Raw genomic sequence first — 13790 nt, forward strand, 5'->3', positions numbered from 1 at the left:
TGGGTGAATGGTCAGCGTATAGGCCCCCAATTTAGAGAAACATGTGTTTGATTTCTAGTCGAGTTCGGCATTTTAACCACGTCTGGTTAATTCCTCTAGCTCGGAGACTGGGGTTTGTAGTTTTTATTCGTCTTAACAAACATTTCCATTTACACAGAACACATCACTCTACAAAACCATCCCAGAAACACGCAATAGCGAAGCCGTAAAACTGAGTTAAATCATTACAAAGTGCCGACCTGAGGTATTTGGAAAGATGATAATAACAATAATACATATACAACAAAAAGTCTATCTCTCTAAATGCAAAAAATATACATTATCAAACTGTAATTAGGCACATAGCCTGCTTGAAAAACCTGCAATTAAGGAAAGGAGGATTATCCAAAAAATTCTTGGTCCCAACATCAAAAATGGTGTTTACAGACTTCGGAGCAACTTAGAAATGTACACCCATACCGAAAAGATATAATGTGTAATCCGGAAAAGAAGGATAACGTTTTTCGCTCACCTCTTCAGATTACCAGATGAAAGAATCTGTAAAAATTTGTTATCGTACAACAGAAGTCACAAAATGATTCCTCCTTGGTTGGTGGAGATCGATAAAGATCTTTTAAAGTATGAAATCTCAGAAACGGACATTCAACTCCGAGCACAACTCAAGCACAAACTTACACAGGTTCACTAAGAAGAAGTCCCAACTCGACTGAAGCAAGTCCATTCTGATACATGCAAGAAAGAACACTCCGAAAGGATGGAAACCTGGTGGTCCCGCAAGAAGACGAACAGTTGAGATCTCGCAGTCCTTAGCGGCCCTGATGAACTACTACTACTACTACTACTACTACTACTACTACTACTACTACTACTACTACTACTACTACTACTACTACTACTACTACTACTACTACTACTACTACTACTACTACTACTACTACTACTACTACTACTACTACTACTACTACTACTACTACTACTACTACTACTACTACTACTACTACTACTACTACTACTACTACTACTACTACTACTACTACTACTACTACTACTACTACTACTACTACTACTACTACTACTACTACTACTACTACTACTACTACTACTACTACTACTACTACTACTACTACTACTACTACTACTACTACTACTACTACTACTACTACTACTACTACTACTACTACTACTACTACTACTACTACTACTACTACTACTACTACTACTACTACTACTACTACTACTACTACTACTACTACTACTACTACTACTACTACTACTACTACTACTACTACTACTACTACTACTACTACTACTACTACTACTACTACTACTACTACTACTACTACTACTACTACTACTACTACTACTACTACTACTACTACTACTACTACTACTACTACTACTACTACTACTAACATTGGTTTAACATCTTATGCCAACGGCCGTAGCCGTGTTGAAACACTGGATCCCGTGAGATCTCCGAAGTTAAGCAACATTGGGCGTGGTCAGGAGTTGGATGGGTTGCCGCGCGCTGTTGGTGGGGGGGAAGGGAACGGAGGAGCGGAAAGGAACTGGCCACCCTACCGCACGTAAACTCCGGCTCAGGAACACCTCTGCGGAGGTTCGGACCTGCCTTCGGGCAGAATAACCCTTACCTACCTAACATCTTATTCACTATGTTTGCAGTTTTATTGGATGCCGAGTAAATTTTACGTAGTTGGGCACCTTCAAATACCACCGGGATTGAACTCCTAAATTGAACTCACAATCAGAAATTCAGTGCTCTGCCGATTGAACCACTCATCTCGGGTATCATGTATTCTTTTGTAACTCAATAGTATTCTAACTTCCCCAGATGCGTAACGAATATTATAAGGGCCCGGTGTCAGGAAACTAAATTGGATCGCTCAAAGAATGATATAGATGTTGATTCCCATAGGGAATATGAAATATTTGTCCTGGATTAGTAAGGAGACAAAGTGTCTCATAGTGCATTGGCACTGCCGGTGGCTCCAAGTGGCCTACGCAGTGGCCTCCGCGGTATGCAATAGCCATGCGTCTTGGTGGGTGTGCTAAGTACCAACTGACCAGCCCAACTGAGCACACGGAGGCGAATCGCTGGCAACCAGGAATGACTTAGCTGGAAAATTTATAATGTCCCTCAAAGAAAGCGTGCAAAATAAATCAATAATAAACTTAAATTATTCAACTACACCAGATATTTTAATGCAGTCTACATCCATTTAATATATACAAAGTTCTTACTATAAGATTACAAAAATTATTAAATTATTAATATATTTTATTTTGAAAGTTAAACATTTTGTAGGGACAATGCAATTTAATATATGTTACTACATTTTGTCTTTGTGTTTTTAAAACTATACTGTTCTCACATTTGGTTCGAAAGAAACTGGATCATGAAGTGTAATTTCTGGGATGCAAAGGCATTGCAGATTTCATTTATCATTTTGCGTAAGAAATAGCAACAGAAGTAATTAGGTCTAAAATTTGATATTTTGGTACCAATTTTTGCTGGTTTTCTTTTTTAATAATGACTTGGCGCAAATGTTTGTAAGAGAGCGTGCCGCCCTTGTTACACGATACAGCTGGACTCAACATGATAACAATAATTTGCAGGCAAATACAACCATCCGACAATTACTCTAAATAGGCACGGTAAAAAAAAAAAAAACTTCGACCCATTCTATAAACACATCACGATGTAACCTTTCCCGTGGAGAGTGGCATTCGGGTAAAACTATTGATTTACTTTTCTAGGGAGGAAGCCTGTGGGCCCTTTAATCCCCGGGCCTGCCTGTATTGCCGGCATCGAAAGGTTCTACCCTTTAAATTCAGTTGGTACCCCTGCAGGACACTTCTTAAAATTATCAAGGTCCTTGAGCACCATTCATCAGGTGACATAAAGTGAACATTGAAATATTGTATTTATGTAATTATGTATTTATATATTTATTTAATTTTGAATTTTTCAGTTCGCGTTCATTAAAGGGGGAGGGTTACGTTTCTATGTTATTGAAATCTCCCAAGGCAATAGGTGCTCAAATATATGACTTTACAAACCGGAAAAGAAAGGCCGTACCAATCCATCAACAACGCAATATTCATGGAAATTTTCATTCTATTATCGTGTTCAAGCTAAAGCATATATTATTATTATTATTATTATTATTATTATTATTATTATTATTATTATTATTATTATTATTATTATTATTATTATTATTATTATTATTATTATTATTATAAACATTCATTACATTGGAACAAATCCCTGTGTCAAGGTTTGCCTATAATATAATTAATGTCTTCTAAATGAAAATATAATTTATTTTGTAAAAGACCCTAGTCAACAAGAGAAACATTAAGTAACATGGCAACTACACTGATTGTCGTTAAAATTTCAACATCAAGAAAATTTACCAGATTTATTGGACAGATTACCCATCATACAGGTGACATGATTACTCTTGTAGGTAAGTACGATGTACAGAAAATGGAGAAATCGGTACGGTGTGACCCCCACGAGTGGCAATAACCGCTGCCACACGACGCGGCATTGAGAGAAGACTTCGGTTGTCCATCAGGGACATCTCTACTCAAAGTTCATTCGTTGTGGACGCAGATGTCCTGTGGCAGGCCAGTTGACTTCCGACCATGAACCATATGTTTTCGCTGGGTGAAAGATGGGGTGAACACATAGAACATGGAAGCAATGTGACATTGTGGCCACCCAGGAACTAATATGTAACACACAGACGCGCACTGATTTATTGGTGCACAGCTGAAGGCTGGCTCAGAATATAAGGGACAATAACCTCCACGAGCTAACAATCGATGGTCAGGGGACTAGAATCAGATGGCAGCCCATTATCAAAATGATAGGTGCCAGGGCAGTACGATGGTGCACAATGTAGGACACGGTCAAGCGTGCACTATGATGCCATCACACGTGGAGCTTCAAACAGAAGTAGGATTCGTCGGAGAACGCGATGGCACTGTCATTCCACCACACTCAACGTTCCAAACTCCATTGCTGCCTACGACGACTTTGGTGGCCAGTCAATGACAGACGCAGAAATGGATGTCGGGAAAGGATGCCCCACAGCTGCAGACGACGAGGAATTGTACCAGCAAACTCAGTTTGATATATCAGATGCTTGAAATCCTGAGCGAAGTTGTTTTATGTGGCAGCACGGTCCGTATTCGCCGTGCACACCAGATGTCTGTCGTTGTGCTCGTTGATCGAGGGGGTCGTTGTCTTCCTGTTCAGCCCGTCCCTCTTCGACCCACTCATTCCACATGCGCTTCACTGAGGTTATACTAATTCCAGCGCGAAAAGCAATTTCGTGGTACGAAAATCCACGATTCCGATAGGCCAAAATTCTCCCACTTTCAAAGGAGAAAATCTGTTTGCATGGTTGTCGTGTTTTGACATGGCATGCTAACTCCGACTGTGCAGCATATGAACGGCGCGAAAACACAGTGCCACTACTTCCCAGTGGCTTTCCTACCACCTCCGGTACACCTATTAACAGTGTCGCGATTGGCGCACGTGCTGAGCCACTCGGCTGAACAACAAATCAGGCCACTTATCAACCCTGCTCTATGCATTTCCCAAGGTTAGGTCCATCAAGTGTGTCCTTGAAGCTGTTGTAATTTTAATGACCAACAGCACTATTAATCAAGACACTAATGTACAGGAAATGTAATTAAACCAATTTCATTTGGTTCTATTTTCTTTTCTATTTGCTTTACATCGCACCGACACAGATAGGTCTTATGGCTATGATGGTAGAGGAAAGGCCTATGAGTGGGAAGGAAGCGGCCGTGGCCTTAATTAAGGTACAGCCCTAGCATTCGCCTGATGTGAAAATGGGAAACCACGGAAAACCATTTTCAGGGCTGCCGACAGTGGGGTTCGTACCTACTATCTCCTGAATACTGGATACTGGCCGCACTTAAGCGACTGCAGCTATCGAGCTCGGTATTTGCTTCTGTAATCTCGTCTTGAAGTAAACTAAAATTTTGGTAAAAGGTTCTAAGAATGGTGTGAGTAACTTATTGAAACACTCAGCACCCCCATTTTGAAACGAATACTAACCGTAGTTTGCTTCTATGATCTTCTCCTTACCTTACATGAGTGATCAGCCCAACTTAAATAACAGAACCTCTCTTGTCTGGTGTTCAACTCACCCTATCCAGTTGGTTCATAGAAGTACTATACATTTTCTAATACAAAAAATGATCTGCTTAAAATTTATACGTTCCTGAATATAAGAATGTGCGGCCAGTATCCAGTATTCAGGAGATAGTAGGTACGAACCCCACTGTCGGCAGCCCTGAAGATGGTTTTCCGTGGTTTCTCATTTTCACACCAGGCAAATGCCGGGGCTGTACCTTAATTAAGGCCACGGTCGCTTCCTTCCAATTCCCAAGCCTTTCCTATCCCATCGCCGCCATAAGACATATCTGTGTCGCTGCGACGCAAATCAAATAGAAAAAAAGGAAGTTAATTAACAGAGGTTATATAGCGGGAGCTCGATATTTTATCGGGTGAAATTGTGTTGAAAAGATCTGTAGCTCAAATTGCATTTATAGTGGATATTTAATGAATAATTGAAATTGTAAATAAGTAGCGATTAGAAGTACATACGTCCACTGAGTGGCCAAAGTCACGAGAAAGGGTGTCCAATAAGAAAATATGCCGTGTATGACCAGTCAGAGTTGCGGCTAACTGCGTCGTAGCTGAGCAGTCTGTCACAGACACCAGCGTCGTAAAGATGGCAACACATCGCGAGTTAACCGACTTTGAACTTGGCATGATCATCGGTGTACGGCGCATGGGTCATAGCACTGCGGAAATTACACGCGATTTCGGGTTTCCGAGGTCAACAGTGTCGAAAGTGGATCTTCAATATCGCAGAGAGAATTTTACAACCGTACGGGAAGATCACAGGTGTTTAACAAACGGACATCACGTCGCCTCCGCAGATCCATACTGGGTGTTCGAGTGCTCGACTGTAAGGAGGCAACTGCACCGCTTCACCAGCCGACTACCAACTCGTGCCCCTTTACTGACACTTCGACACAGAGCTATACGACGTGAATGAGACCGCAAATATCGGCAATGGACCATAGAACAGTGGAAGCGTGTGGTATGGTCCGATAAATCCCGGTTCCAGTTGTATCGAGCTGATGGGTGCGTGAGAGGGTGGCGGTATGCCCCATGAAGCTATGGATCCTGCGTGTCAACACGGTTGTGTATAAGCGGGAGGTGGCTTATTGTGGTCTGGGTGGCGTTCTCATGGTCTCATGGCCCTCACTGTCCGGCTAGAGGAAGCACTGACAGGTGCACGGTATGTGGACATTCTTTGAGAACATCTGCAGCCCTTTCTGGCCCTAGAATGCCCCGATGGAGATGCGACGTTTCATCAGGTGAACGTTCTGTGGTGGCACCCAGGTGGTTGGAGGAGCACTCCAGTGAAGTTACGACCATAGATTGGCCCACCGGATCCCCCGATCTTAATCCAATCGAGCAATTATGGGATGGTATCGATGCTGGTATACCCTTGTAGAGTCGATGCCTCACCGTATTGCTGCCGATTTGAGAGCTCGCGGAGGAGGAACTCGTTATTAACATCGCATTCAGGGACTTCCCATGACTTCCGGCCATTCAGTGTATTCCTAACATAAATATAGAACACGATTTGAAGCACGAAAATATGTTGTTTTCTTTTTGCATTTAACCTTTTTTTTTGATGGCAGTCTTCCTATATATTTATTAAATTAATGTAGAATGTAATTATTAAATTAATGTAGTTTGTACTGACAGGTGCACGATATGTGGACATTCTTTGAGAACATCTGCAGCCCTTTCTGGCTTTAGAATGCCCCGATGGAGATGCGACGTTTCATCAGGTAAACGTTCTGTGGTGGCACACAGGTGGTTGGAGGAGCACTCCAGTGAAGTTACGACCATAGATTGGCCCACCGGATCCCCCGATCTTAATCCAATCGAGCAATTATCAGTAATGTAGTATATTGGCTGTCGGTTTGATCAGTATAACACAGTTGTGTGAATGTATTATTCAAGACAACTGATGCACAATATTACATCAGATAAGGTACATATCAAGATATTTGAGTGTTCTATTGTTTCGAGTGTATGTGAGAACACGTGCACGCAGGTAAAATAAACCTAAGTAGATAATTTTCGCGCGAAATGCGGCTATTGTTTGGCCGGCTTCTCGATAACCGTATGTTGGAATATCACTGGAACGTTGAGCTAAGTAGCCATAGAGATTTATTTGTTAGTCAGTAAGTGTAGGTTTATCCATTCCGGTTTTCTTTAAACAGATTTATCTCAAGGTCCTCCTCTGTGGTGTAGTGGTTAGCGTGATTAGGTGCCACCCCCGGAGGCCCGGGTTCGATTCCCGGCTCTGCCACGAAATTTGAAAAGTGGTACGAGGGCTGGAACGGGGTCCACTCAGCCTCGGGAGGTCAACTGAGTAGAGGTGGGTTCGATTCCCACCTCAGCCATCCTCGAAGTGGTTTTCCGTGGTTTCCCACTTCTCCTCCAGGCGAATGCCGGGATGGTACCTAACTTAAGGCCACGGCCGCTTCCTTCCCTGTTCCTTGCCTATCCCTTCCAATCTTCCCATCCCTCCACAAGGCCCCTGTTCAGCATAGCAGGTGAGGCCGCCTTGGCGAGGTACTGGTCATACTCCCCAGTTGTATCCCCCGACCAAGAGTCTGAAGCTCCAGGACACTGCCCTTGAGGCGGTAGAGGTGGGATCCCTCGCTAAGTCCGAGGGAAAAACCGAACCTGGAGGGTAAACAGATGATGATGATGATGATGATTTATCTCAAGAACTTCATAACGATTTTGAGTAACATTCTCTACAAATTGTCCTAAACCTGCTAGTTAATTCCCTGACTGGGCTGTCTATCTTAGTTGTCAAAGCATTTATTGAACAAATGTATATAATTTACTGCGAAAATCCATAACACGGTATGACTGACGCTGAGTTTGCCCTACAAGTCTTCACTGAGCTTTCGTATCACGAAATATTGTACTAGGCGTATGGCCGGCTTGTCCTCCTTCTAGCTTAAAGTGAATCCTACCCTACATTTATAATGTACCGGGCGAGTTGGCCGTGCGGTCAGGGGCACGCGACTGTGAGCTTGCATCCGGGAGATAGTGGGTTCGAACCCCACTGTCGGCAGCTCGGAAGATGGTTTTCCATGTTTTCCCATTTTCACACCAGGAAAATCTGGGGCTGTACCTTAATTGAGGCCACGGCCACTTCCTTCCACCTCCTAGGCCTTTCCTATCCCATCGTCGCAATAAGACCTATCTGTGTCGGTGTGACGTAAAGCAAAGAGAAGGAAAGTATTCCTAATGTTATTGGTTTTACGTCCCATTAACTACTTTTATAGTTTTCGGAGACGCCAATGTGCCGGAATTTTGTCCCGCAGGAGTTCCTTAACATGCCAACAAATCTACCGACACGAGTTTGATGTTTGAGCATCTTCAAATACCACCGGACTGAACCGGGATCGAACCTGCCAACTTGAATTCAGAAGGCAAGGGCTAAACCCAGCCCAGGTACAACATTCTTATAACGCTACTTGCAGAACTGATACAATGAACTTGGAACTTCCCTTCTTTGCATATACCGTCCCGAGTTCACTGAGAAGCATTTCCCTCTGTGGATGGGGACGATATATTAACATCTATGGTATCCCCTGCCTGCCGTCAGAGGCGAGAAAAAGAGAGCCCAGGGGATCTTAACATGGTTGCGTGGGTTGGCAGCCATGGCTCTCCTAGCTATGTCCTGGCATTGCTCGACACTTAGTTGTGCCAGGCTCCTCACTTTCATCCATCCTATCCGTCCTCCCTTGGTCAACTCTTGTTCTTCTCCGACCCTGATGGAATAAGTTTTACGAGACCTAGAGAATCATTTTCACTCCTTTCATGTACCTTTCCTTATTTTGGCTGATACCTTCATTTCTCGAACTGTCCGAGCCCCTTCCATTTTCCCTTTGATTAGTGTTGACAGAGGATGGTTGCCCAGTTGTACTTATTTTTAAAATAATAATCATCACCAACAGCCTCCGTGGCTCAGGGGGCAGCATGCCGGCCTCTCATCGCGGGATACCGTGGTTCAAATCCCGGCCACTCCATGTGAGATTTGTGCTGGACAAAGTGGAGGCTGGACAGGTTTTTGTCCGGGTACTCCGGTTTTCTCTGCCATCTTTCATTCCCGCAACACTCTCTATTAACATTTCATTTCATTTCATTTCATTTCATTGCCCCAGAGGAGTGCGACAGGCTTCGGCAGCAGGCACACTTCCTATCCTCGCCACTAGATGGGGGCTTCTTGCATTCAATTCCTGACCCAGTCGAATGACTGGAAATAGGCTGTGGATTTTCCTTTTTTTTTTTTTTTCATTTTTAATCACCGCCACAACCGTCCGCCTGCGTGGCATAACTGTTAGTGCCATCAGCTGCCGTCCTTCGGGACGGTACTGACAGAAATGTAAGAAATGCATGAGGCTGGTATGTGGTTGAAATGGTTCACCTCCATTGGGAGTGTGGCTGAAAAAGGGCTGCACCACCTCGGGATGAGGACTCGAGTTTACTTTACCACCACTGCCTGGGAAGCATTGTTTAACACAGGTCGCACATGGCACGGCCAAACTTTCAGGATACGTTTCCCATACGTAGAAGAAGAAAATATCTAATAAGGACATGGGTCCGGAAACACTTTGTTTCTATGTTAGAACTCATCTACGAGCACAACTCTTTTTTTGTTCACATTTGGCTTAATGTCGCACTGACACAGATAGGTCTTATGGCGACGGTGGGATAGAAAAATTCTAGAAGTGGGAAGGAAGCGTCCATGGCCTTAATTAAGTTACAGCCCCAGCATTCACCTGGTGTTAAAATGGGGAACTAGGAAAACCTCCGTCAGGGCTGCCGACAGTGGGGTTCGAACCCGCTATCTCGCGAAGGAAAGCTCGAACCTGGGCGCCTCTAGCCGCACGGCCAGCTTGCTCGGTTCTACAACTCTACATGACGCATTAATCATGGTAAACATACAGGAACTGAACGTACCAGCATATGAAACTCTTTGTTACATGAAATGTTCAAAGCACCCTCCCTTAGCATTGATACGTGCAACAACCCGCACTCGCATTGATATCAGCGCATCACAGACTAATAACCATTTTTAATAGGGATGAAGCTTCCACGGTCTAATAAACTGCTATTAAGTTCCTTTCCCGGTTTGGACTGTGTCCTTTTTATGTACCGCTTGCTGACAGTTTGAATACAGAAGATACTAATACCTCATATATGATCAGGCATCTGGTACGTTGGGCAAGCGTTGATCTCTGGACCTACAGCTCCAGCTCCCGTGTGCTCCACTCCAACAACAAGCGACGTTCCTTTGCAATTTCCACTTCCTCCTGGTATTTATCCAGGCATTCTCTTATACCTGCTATGTCACCTCTCAGCCTATATTTCAAGTCATTAATGTCCTTATTCTATTCCCTGATCAGCTATTTCGTTGTGTCTGCATGACTGAGCTCTTTTACCACCTCCTTAATTTTTTAAATACCCTCCCAAATTAATTGCCAAGGATTGGTTTCAACTCCTCCAACTACTATTAGCACCGCGATCACTGTCGCTGCCAACACCATTTCAAAGTAATTGACATCACATTTTAGTCAACATACCTGGTACTATATGCGGTTATTCCATCGGCCGATGACAGCTCGGTAGAGTTCTATGCCATCACAATTCCACTTATTCAACAATTAGCACTCCCACACACACGTCTGCTTCACTTGCAGGGCTCCAATTGACTGAAATTTTGAATACATTGCTGTATTCTTTATCGTGACGACTAATGTTACCCCTACTCGATCCGAAAATAATTCATCCACCCCACCCCCTCGAATCGAGGCAGCTAAAATCAAGCACGAGCTTACTTTTTGAGCCTCATCTCATATTGTATCTCCATTTCCAGGTTCTCTGTACATTCAGAAACGTACAGTATATCTCGCCAGAATGACCTACCAGCACACGGGATGTTACAACCTAGCCTGCTCTCACCTTTGCAGCTATCGAGATTTCGTCGAACTGGTACATGTGTAGTGCGCACAGTTTGAGCACCCCTGAATGACGACCATGAATGCCCCGTATGGTGGTACTCAGCACTACTTTTTTTCCAAATTAATATGCACATCACAAGGTCTTTTTTGGAAGTACTCCGCAATATCTGATGACTGGAATCAAACAGCAGACGCAAATGGAGAAAGAAACGGGAGAATAGCGCTTCTGCTATTTCTCTAGCTCTCTTTTGTATATTCCACTTCTCCTCGTCCCTCTTGTGCCAGATGAATTCTGTTTTTTCTCATTTTTTTACCTCATTTTTACCTCCTTCTCCAAGACAATTAAAAACAGCCGCTCTTAAATTTGTAATTTAATTGAGAGCGCTAATGAGCAGAGCTGCAATGGAATATGAATTATAGGAAATATATTTTAATTGTACCTTGACGAACAAAGTAAGTTGTACATTTAGTAGTTTGTGAGTTAATTTACAGACTTCTGTCAAGAGATGAAGGTACATTTATTTTTAGAAACAAAAGGAAACCATAAAATAATCATTTTCTTGTTACTTCCGCCTCGCATTGAAATCGTCTTTTGGATTAATTACTTCATCACTGTTTTGTGGGGGGACAGACGAAATTAGCATGGTGAAAATGTTTTTTTTAGTAACTTAAGTTTCATCATTGTCTTAATAAATATTACTACAAGATTAGCCAGAATCAACTTAGCCGAGCTCGATTCATTGGGAAGTACGTGAATTCGATTCCCGGCTCTGTAAGTCGAAAAATTTAAGAAACGAGATTTCCGCTTTTGGAAAGGCACATGGTCCTGAGGTTCATTCAGCCTGAAGCAAAAATGAGTACCAGGTTAATTCCTAGGAGTACAGCTAGCCGGGCATATAACAAACCATTTCATCCCACTTTGTGCCGAGGTTACGGTTAAGGGAAACCTTTACTTTTCAATTCTCCATGGTCTTCTTGGCCTGAATGCTTTGTTTTACTGGATTCGCTATCTCTGTGGATTAGTGACTGTCACACTCGGGATCCCAGTATACTTGATTCAAAACCGCAAGAGGAAGTCAGATATTTTTAAGGATGGAAACACTTATTTTCGACACTCCATGTCGTACGATGCCGGCACAACTTGTGTTACCCGACGAAGTTAATTCGAACTCAACCATAGATCAGTGAACATATATTCGGTTTACTGTGCGATCTGGTAGAATATGTATATTTGCTTTACGTCGCACCGACACAGATAGGTCTTATGGCGACGATGGGATAGGAGAGGGCTTGAATTGGGAAGGAAGCGGTCGTGACCTTAATTAAAGTACAGCCCAAGCATTCGCCTAGTGTCAAAACGGGAAACCACGGAAACCATCTTCAAGGCTACCAACAGTGGGGTTCAAACCCGATATCTCCCGAATGCAAGCTCATAGCTGCCTGACCTTAACTACACGACCAACTCGCTAGGTGGTAGAATAAAGCTGAACGTCGAAACTGACAAGCACACAACCTGTATGGCGTCAAATTGAAATGCTTATGCTCGGTAACTTACCTCATACGAGTATTATTATTATTATTATTATTATTATTATTATTATTATTATTATTATTATTATTATTACATACAAGTTGCTTTACGTCGCATCGACTCAGATAGGTCTTACGGCGACGATGGGATAGGAGAGGGCTAGGAGTATGTTGGAAGCGGCCGTGGCCTTAAAGAAGGTCCAGCCCCAGATTCGCCTGTTGTGAAAATGGGAAACCACGGAGAACCATGTCCAGGGCTGCTGACCGTGAGGTTCGAACGCACTATCTGCCAAATTCAAGCTCACAACTGCGTGCCTCTAATCGCATGGCCAACTCGTTCGGGATATTATTATTATTATTATTATTATTATTATTATTATTATTATTATTATTATTATTATTATTATTATTATTATTATTATTACTATTATTACCGCATTTAAAGGAGAAGTACACATTTCTCCGTCAAAACATTGCATTTGTTTCTTTATGGACTATATTTTCACCATCAAACAAGATCTTAAAGTAAACCCAAGAAAGGTGCTCATAATGAACTGATGGGAAGGGCAGGCTGAATTTTCCCACCCAACAGTCGAGCATTTGGCTGCCTGGTGGGAGAGAATGGATTCTTTGTCCCATCCTCTGCCCTGTGAGTCTTGTGCTAGTGAGACACGTGATTTACTTGACGCACTCAATCAAAAATACACAGCAACAATTATCCATCATGGATAAGTTAGTTAAGTAGATTGATAAGTGCAATAATAGAAGACTAATTACGACGTCTTTTACAGGATTTCCTTCGAAGATGCGAGGTCTTTATGAACGAAAAAGAAAATCGTATTCCGTAGACGCTATGACATGAAGGTAAAGAGGGTAAAATTATTGCCCGTTTTTTTTAAGTTAATGAGGTTGTTTCCTTATTCCTTATTTTTGAAGAGAACAGTGGCTGTCTCCAGTGGGAATGGACGGTAAATAATGAAAACCTTAACGATTTTACGTATTTTATTTCCTGCCCTCTGCTGTTGTTAATGCTAATCTTGCCCCAAAAAAAAAAAAAATCCTTTGTAACAGAAGAAAGAAGAAAATGTAAATTATAGTCTTCCTTGACATACAGTTTT

General features: G+C 42.6%; 1 protein-coding gene across 1 annotated transcript in view; it reads right to left on the minus strand.

The window, feature by feature from the left end:
* LOC136875891 (dipeptidase 1-like) overlaps positions 1 to 13790 on the minus strand; it is a 164269-nt gene that overhangs the window by 84191 nt on the left and 66288 nt on the right. The window lies entirely within an intron of this gene.

This window comes from Anabrus simplex, chromosome 6, assembly GCF_040414725.1.
Source record: "Anabrus simplex isolate iqAnaSimp1 chromosome 6, ASM4041472v1, whole genome shotgun sequence".
NCBI lineage: Eukaryota > Metazoa > Arthropoda > Insecta > Orthoptera > Tettigoniidae > Anabrus > Anabrus simplex.